Below are 8,969 nucleotides of genomic sequence, written 5' to 3' on the forward strand. Positions count from 1 at the left end.
AGTGGTAGAACCAGAAGCACAAGGCCTTGATAGAGAAAAGGTGAAATATGATGTGATAGGGCATCTACGAAAGCTTCCGACCCTTCTCAGTGTCTACGACACCCTCATGCTCTCGAAGGATTACCGGATGGCTTTACTTCAAGCTCTCTCTAACCCAGAAGTGTACGAAACCGAGGTAGAACCTATTGAGGTAGACCCAGCAATTCTACAAGGATGTATGCCAATCACCTTCTCAGATGACGATCTGCAGTTAGGGGAAAAGTTTCATAATCACCCTCTCTTCGTTACTGACGAATTACATGCATGCCCCATCAACCGAATTATGTTGGATGGAGGGTCGGCAGTCAATCTTATTTCAAGGAGGATCCTTACTCGATTGGGGTTGGGGTCCGAAGACCTTACCAGGACCCATGTCACAATTCAAGGGTTCAACCAATTATGAGAGAAGCTAGCAGGCACGGTACGCCTTCATTTTAATATCGGTGAGCTGAACGATTATGCCCAATTTCATGTAATCGACACCGATACTTCTTATAATATTCTCCTCAGTCGGTCATGGCTCCATGATCAGGGGGTGGTTCCATCAACATTGCACCAATGTTTCAATTATAGTCGAGATGAGAAACAGCATACGGTCTATGCTGACAAAAGGCCGTTCCCTATGGATGAAACTCACTATGTCAATGCTAGCTATTACTTCACGGATCTGGCGTCTCCTCAGTGGCCAAATGATGAAGGTCACAAGTTTACAATCAAGACATCATCTTCATCTCATGAAGATGTTGAGGATGTTGGGAAAACACTGATTAACATGTTGAAAGAGGAAGAAAGGCAGGGCATGATCTTACCCCTAACCACCCTTCATTCTAACATCCCAACCATCATCCCTCAAGAAACTCCTTCTTTGCTTGAAAAGGAGTCTTCGCCCGCTGTCCCCAGTTTTGAGCCACCTTGGTCGGAAGATGATCCAGAGGTCATTCCTGAGATTGAGCAAGCCATGAGGATAGAATTCCTGGCGTCAAGGATCACCTATACACCGAACAAGCAGAAAGTCTTACATATCCCCATAGCGCTCTTGAAAGCTGAAGCGGTGCGACAACCGCCGCGAAGATTTTTTCAAAATCTGGTTGCTATAAGTATAGAGGATGATCCTCATACCAGTGACCTGCTAAAAGTTTTACTTTTTCCTAACCTCTCAAGTGGAGAGCAGTTCGATAAAGGTCAACTTTCTTCCCCTCAAGGGCATATCCCCTAACAAAGTTAAGAACGGAACTTTGCAGTCTCCAGAGTCAACTGAAGGTCATGCGTATCGCTTCAAAACATCTCATGAAGTACATGCAAGACACTAAAAGCTATGATGAAGTTGAAGTAAATGTGCCACTAATGGACGCCAAAGCCCCTCCTGACTGGACTATCTATAGTAATCAGGCTCACCAAATCATGAGAAAAATGAACTATGAGCCCTTGGCCAACCAGACATTGAGATGAGAAAAAGCAACGACTCCCTATTTCGAAGCTATCCAGGACGGGGCAGCCCAACATGGGACCAAACAAGGACTAGGGTATTAGTCTCTTGGGGTAATAAAAGTATCGAGAGGCATTCAAAAAAATCACATGAGGCACAGCAAAAGTAAGAAGAGAATGAAATCATACAGCAAAGTCAATCATAAGATAGAAGCGCTTTATTTATCAATCAAAACTTTTACAAGTGCTGAAAGAGAGTAATGACATGTTTAGAAACAATCAATCATCATGTTGATCTCTGCATTGCGCGCTTCAAGAGAAGTCTCGGTGCCTTGAACATGCACTTTCAGCTCCACCACCGTTCAAGTTGCCTCTCTCATCGCCACAGTTTTCGACTCAATTGTGCCATCGAGTTCAGACGAATCTTCAACCAAAGAGGCCTCCATGGCCTTCCTTTGGATCATCTCTGTCTCAAGACCAACAAACTCCTGTTTCAGTATTCGCATCTCTTCTCTGATTTCGACCATTCTCTTGAAGCTCCCTTGTGCCTCCCTCCTGAGATCCTGCGGACACACAGATATCATGGCCTTCTTCTCAATGCAAGCATCTATCTTTTTGCGACTACACAAGATCAACTCCTCCAAGGAGGCTAGTCTGCTAATTTCTCCTTCCTGATGAATCACTCCCCACCGTCAGCTCTCCAACTTGTTAAGGGTTGCATCAAAATGGGAAAGCACTTCTGGCGCCGTCCCAACAGTAGTAGTTGGAACGAATTCCCTCAGCCTTGCCAAATCTTCTCCCAGCTCATTGAAAGTAGTTCCCTCAAGCCCTGAAGGCTTGCTCTAAGATATGCCTGAGATCATGCTAGAAACACCACAACAATCAGGCCTAGATGGTGTTGCTGAGGTCACTACTGCTGAAGAAACCTCGACCTAAAGGACCGGGCTCGATGAAGTAATGGCCATCTGATCCACTGGCTCCTCTGAAACAAGGGCAAAGCCTAGAGCATCTTGCCCTTCGGGCTCATAGGCAGCCCCAACCTCAACCTGCCCGGGCTCTTCAATGTTAGCCTTACTGTCTCGACCCTCTCTTATGAGGACCTCTACTTCTGTCCCAACAGGCTTTGAAGAAATATGTTCCCCTTGCTCTTCATCCTCTTAAACTGTCACCTTAATATCACCAAGTTCACGAACTGCCTCTTCTCTTTGGCCTTTGCCAGTCAGTTCATCCCTAGCAATGGCCTCCTCCATTCGATCTTCTCCTTCAACAACCAGAACCTCAGCCACAAAGAGCTCAGTCCCCTCATCTTCATGACTTGGGACCATGGGGACAGCAAGCTCTTAGTGCTCAGGCACGTCATCAACTTCAGGCTCTTCTCCTTGAGCCATGGTCCCTGCCTCGGTCGGGGCACTAAACTCATGCATGGAGGCCACATCAATATTAGAGCCCCTATCTGGAGCACTTGCCTCAGGACATTCATCCTCGTCAGTCCCCATCCTAGCCAACTCTGACTCAGGAACGACCCCTGTACTCAAGGGTGCCTCCCTAAGCAATGTCACCTCCCTATCACAAGCAATGTCAAAAGGCTCAGAGCGGTTGGAATCATCTGCCTTAGTTTCTGAAGAAAAAGAAAACATTTCAGCAAAAGCAAAAGGTGGTCTAGAGAGCACAGAGGGTGATACTAAGGGAACCTATAAAAGATCAAAGGAGAAAGGGGTACCTCTTGGTTCTGACATCTTAGGAAGCTTGTCACCCTTGCATCTCTGAGTACGCCCACTAATTGAAGATGGTGCACGAGTGTCAGAAGCAGTTGGGCGCTTTTCTTCCCCCTTGCTAGAGTAGGAACTGCCGCTTCAGATCCACCTCCTCGAGAAGGCCCTTCAGTCATTTTACTGTGGGGACCGCCCTTGATTAGGGCATTCAAGTCTTGTGGTGGTTTCTCATAACCAGGGAATTGTCGCCCCTCATCCCATTCGAAGATCTAGCTAAGATTATCAAATACACTCCCAGTCCTCGTCTTCATTGCAAGAAGCTCTGGTGAGGCTTCATCAGCTACTAGCTCGTATGGAAGCCCTAAAGCTTCCCAGTTGGAGGGATAATCTAAGACAAAAATTGCGTCAGGAGCAGGAGCATCCGCCAGTTTCCTTTGCATGGTGTCCTAGCGTTAGTTACCATTCACACCTTTCCAAGGGTGATCCTTATCCCAATACCCCTTATTGGTGATTCTCCACCAGTTCACATATGCCTTGGTCTTTTGAACTCTCCTACCTAAGTGAGGTAATACATATTTGCCAGTTTTTGTCATTTCAAGACAGATAGACCAAGCGGTCCGTATATGCTCTGGCAGCCAGCACTCTCGAAAAGTTCCGAACTCTTCCGCCTTCCCCTTATACACCTTACTCCGACGCTTTTCAAAAAACACAGAAAAGGGGCAGCCTTGATCAAGCCCGTGCTGACAGGAAAAGTGATGGGGGAAATACCTCGCTAACCGGACACTGTGCGGAGTTCGATAATGTAAGACTCCCCCTTTGATGCTCAGAATGAGCATGAGTTCCTTAATCGTCATTGGAGCACCGTCCAGCTTCTTCCTCAACTCATCAATGAAAGCATGGTTGGTGAAGCTCTCGACCGGAACGGGGACCTGCCTCATGTTCAAAGAATCATTCCCAAATAAACCCTGAGCCTCCCCTGAGGTATGAAAGATAGCCCTCTGGTTGCCAATCCTAATCATGAAGGGCCACAATTTATCTCCTACGCACTGATGCTTGACGTAGGTGTCAGGGCAATAGGCCCCTAGCCACCCATACACATAATGCACAGGGAATGGGGTTTTAAAATCCCCAAGAAAAGCTTCTCTTCCTACGATTTTGTTCCCTCCCTCTTTGCCCTTACAGGCCTTTCCATGGGAGATGGCCCCCAAGCCATCGTATATATTGCACAGGATTGGCTGAGCAAGGGCATATTCATGTCCTCTGGCCATGTCGCATGCCACGTATAGTACCCTTGGACGAATGTCATCCCCCAGCCAGGAAGCATGAATTTGCACAAGATTAAGGCCAGATAGGTGGCTAAGAAGAAACGGTCAGCGTCACTCTCAATTTGATATATGGGAGGCATCTCCATTATAACATCCTTCCCTTTTCCCTTTGCAGTACCCTGACCGCCCTCAGGATAATCCCCACAAAAGAATTTCACCCATTCTGTAAAGATGACCCTACCATTGCTACATCAGCCGATAATCAATATGTAGGCCTCAAAGATCTTTTGAAGACTAGTCGGCGGCTCTTCACCCCCCAAGTTAGCACCACTAAAGATGTCTGGGTTTGGGGGCACGAACTCGTCATACATAGCCCCGATCATCGGGAGACCTCCAATAAAGTGATGATTTAGTAAAGAGGTTCCCACTTCCCCATGAACAAGAAGCCATGTGTTGCTTACATGGTTCCATGTCTCCAACAACACCTTTACTTATTGGAGCAACGGTAGTAGTAACTGCCCGAACACTGGATCATTGCTAATAGCGAAGCACGTTCAAGAGTGCTTTTGTATGACGCAATACCTTGGCAGTCCAGGAAGAGTATCCCTTCAAGTATTGGTGCTCCCCCTGAATTCGGAGTCCTTTTGCTTACCACCGCTTCACTAAGGTAGGCAAGTTCTCCCCGGAGGCTATGTTCTAATGCATACAGTGAAGAAGTGCTATCCCTTCTTCAGTACAGACATTGTCGTCATTGCCCTCCCATACTTTGAAACATACGGGGTCAGTAATGAAAGAGACACTAAGGGACCACTCTGGTTTGCACACTGGATGGGTCAGCCAAATGGGTTCACCCCTTAATAAAACTTCACCTGTAAAATCACGGGCACCAATTTCCCCTTCCCTTGGAAGCCTCTTCACATCAGGGATTTGGTAAGAAGAAGCAGCCATTATAAAGGGACTTAGTGGTTCACTCCCAAAAGTTGATAAGGCACTAGAGCAGCGCCGGTTGAGCCTCTCAAACACTGCTCCGATTGAGCTTATCATTGCCCAGCACCGGTTGCATGTCAATGATTAGCGTTGGGTGAGTCTGTCAAACACTCAGTGCTGATTGAGGTTCTCAATGCCCGACACTAGTTGAGTGTCAACAACTAGCGCTGGTTGAGTCTTTCAACACTCAATACCGGTTGAGATTGCCAACACCCAGCACCGGTTGAGCTTTTCAAAGGCCAGCACCGATTGTGAGCAAATCTCTCACACGTGCCACCTGACACACGTACAAAGGCCAACAGTCACAACATTTCTCGTATGCCTTCCCCATGACTGTTCACCATCTGCAACTGTAGGGCCCACCTCCTGTGACCGTTCATCTCCCGTCGAAACTTCTCCTATAAGGCCGAAAACCCACTGAAAAACTTTCTTGCCTACATTTTTTATTTAAACGTCACCAGAACTTCTCTAAAAAATGTCTGCAAACTTCCTTAAGTTCCAAGAAACCTCTGCAACACCACTAACACTGTCGAAAGTAGCGACAACCCCGGTAAATCCCTTGAATGTTCCCAGAAACCTCTACAACACCACGAATAGTGTTAGAAAGTTATCACAACCTCCAGGAAACTCCTTAAAAATTTCCAGAAAACTCCCAAGACAAGCAGAAATTCTCACTGCTGTGTTTCCCGCCTCTTTTACCATAAAAACATTACAGCAAAAACCTCTTCTGTTTCCCAAAAAATCCCCAGAGAACTTTCCTTTCCCTGCTACTTTCTCTGCAACTTAAACAAGTTATTGGCAAAGTCTACTCACTGAAGGTCTTCCCTGCAAAACTGTAGAAATCCCATTAGTTACTGAAAACCTTCCCTGCAAAACTTTTGCTGAAGTCTGACTGCTTATCGAAACTTCAACCGGGCACCCTCTTCTCACTTGTAAAGAAAACGTTTGCTTAATTTTTTTTTACCCTTGGTGAAAAGTGAGGGAAAATGGGATTTTACCCCCTTATATAGACTACGCTGCCCTCAAATGCCCCTCACAAACTGTGAATTCTAATCGCATCTAACCGGAGCCAAGCAATGATGAGTCGGGTCAAGCTTTGACTCGAGGCCCGAGGTAACTCCCATCCATCTGTGCCCAACACCGAGTGAATTCCAAACAACCTTGGCACTGGTTGCCCAATGCCGGGTGAGTTTCAAGCTATCCTAACCTGGGTTGACCAACGCTGGGTGAGTTTCAAATGACCTTAGCACCCGTTGACTTAGCGCCAATCATGTTCAAACAATGTCATGGCTCGCGCAAAATTATTTTTTAAAAACCTAGAGGTGGTTGTGGTTTTGACAGTCCAGCACCGGCTGTACTACAAACAGCCTATTGTCACCGACTCCATGCTGTAGCCGTGTATGTCCTATCACTATCCCCAGTGGACTTGCACCCGAGCCATTGCACCCAAACCATGACCTCCCTAATGGAGTCAGGAGCTATCGCTCACCCCCAGTAAGAGTCACACCCATACTGCAGCCCATTATCCCTGGTGGAGTTAGGGTCATTCGTACCTCTCCAATCCCCAGTGGGTCAACTTCACACCAAGATACCGTATCCCCAGGGAGTCAGGTTACTCATCTTTCACCCCAGAGCGTACACTTACCCTCTTAAGCCCTAGTGAAGTTCACCTCTGTTGGTTATCCTTCATCAGGTCACCATTTCATCTGAGCCCTCAGTTTGTGAATGGTCTTAGCCATTTTATCCCCAAGGAATTGGATTATCATCCATAGACCTATTCCTCATGGAGCTCCACATACATGGTAACCCACACACTGGTCTAGATGCACGACCCTAAAACTATATGGTCCAAACTATATGACCTTAAACTATAGTGGAGGTCTAGATGCACGACCCTAAAACTGCATGGTCCAAACTATATGATCTTAAACTATAGTGGAGGTTTAAATGCACGACCCTAAAACTGCATGGTCCAAACTATATGACCTTAAACTATAGTGGAGGTCTAGTTACAAGACCTTAAGACTTCATGGTCCAAACTATATGACTTTAAACAGTAGTGGAGGTCTAGTTGCATGACCCTAAAACTGCATGGTTCAAACTATATGAATTTAAACTGTAGCGAAGGTCTAGTTGCACATCTTTAATTGCACGGTCGGAGTTGCATGACTTTAAACTACATAACCATGGTCTGTATTACATGACCCTAAACTGCTCAGCCTCGGTCCATGTTGCATGACCCTAAACTATAGCGGAGGTCTAGTTGCACGACCTTAAACTGCACAGTCCTGGTTGTATGACTTTAAACTGCATAACCACAGTCCAGTTGTATGACCTTAAACCATAGTGCACGTCCAAGCAGCATGACGTTAAAAAGACTCAGCATCATGATCCAAACTATATGACCTTAAACTATAGCGGAGGTCTAGTTGCATGACCCTAAACTGCACGGTCCTAGTTGTATGACTTTAAACTACAAAACCACGGTCCAGTTGTATGACCTTAAACCATAGTATGTGTCCTTCTTGCATGACGATAAACTACTTTGCACAGGTCCCGGAGATATGACCTTTAATACTGGCCCGCACATATGCGCACATGCCTTTACATGCACTTTCACTCACGCCTTCCCTAACCTGCATGTTAGTATGTGCGCGTCACCTTCATAAGACCCCAATTTGTCCATTCACTTCATCACCAAACCTCATTCCCCAGTGAGTCTCACCCGTGCTCACAAAATGGCAAACCATCCCGCTATCCATATTCGTTGTAAGTTTGTGGGTCAACATCATCCACTCACATTTCATACATCATCCATCTCTCAAAGGTAGCCTCGAGCTATCTCCCCAAGTGAGTCAAACCACTACCATACTCACTCCATGGCCTCCACGGACTACCATTCATTATAGCCATGGTCCAGTTGTATGACCTTAAACCATAATGCACGTTCTGGGCATGACATTAAACTGTTTCGCACAGGTCCCGAAGGCATGACCTTAAACACACCTTCACACGAAAATAAAAAAAAAATAAAAAAGACGAAATAACGGGCATGGTGTATACCTTAATAAAGGAATGCTATGAGTAAAAATGAGGGACGGGCATGGTCACGAAACCATGAGTAAAAGAGTTCAGTCGACACTCAAAAGAATAAAATCCCTAGTAACATAAAACCAGAAATCCAAAAATATGAGCTTCAAGGAAAAGATTCCGACAGTCTGAGTCTAGTTGCAAAAGGACTCGAAAGACAAAAGACTCGCCAAGACGGCAAGACAAGTCTCATCAGGACGAACAATATTCCAACGAGGTCACAAACACACTCTAGAAACAAACACTACAAAGGAAAGAAACTAACAAAGCAAGGGGAGAACCTGCCAGAGACGTCAGCTCGTCTAGCCGACACAACCAGACCTTTGAGATTGGCTAATAGAACCTGCCCTTGACTAGACTCTGTAAATGAGACCCAAAGTGGTACTCTGAACGTCAAAAACAAACTTGGTGTAGCAAAAAACAGTGCCTACCAAAGAAAATCAACGAACCA

The sequence above is a fragment of the Amborella trichopoda genome, chromosome 2 (genome assembly GCF_054954075.1).
Source record: "Amborella trichopoda isolate Santa Cruz 75 chromosome 2, AtrichopodaSantaCruz75HAP2 v2.0, whole genome shotgun sequence".
Taxonomy (NCBI): domain Eukaryota; kingdom Viridiplantae; phylum Streptophyta; class Magnoliopsida; order Amborellales; family Amborellaceae; genus Amborella; species Amborella trichopoda.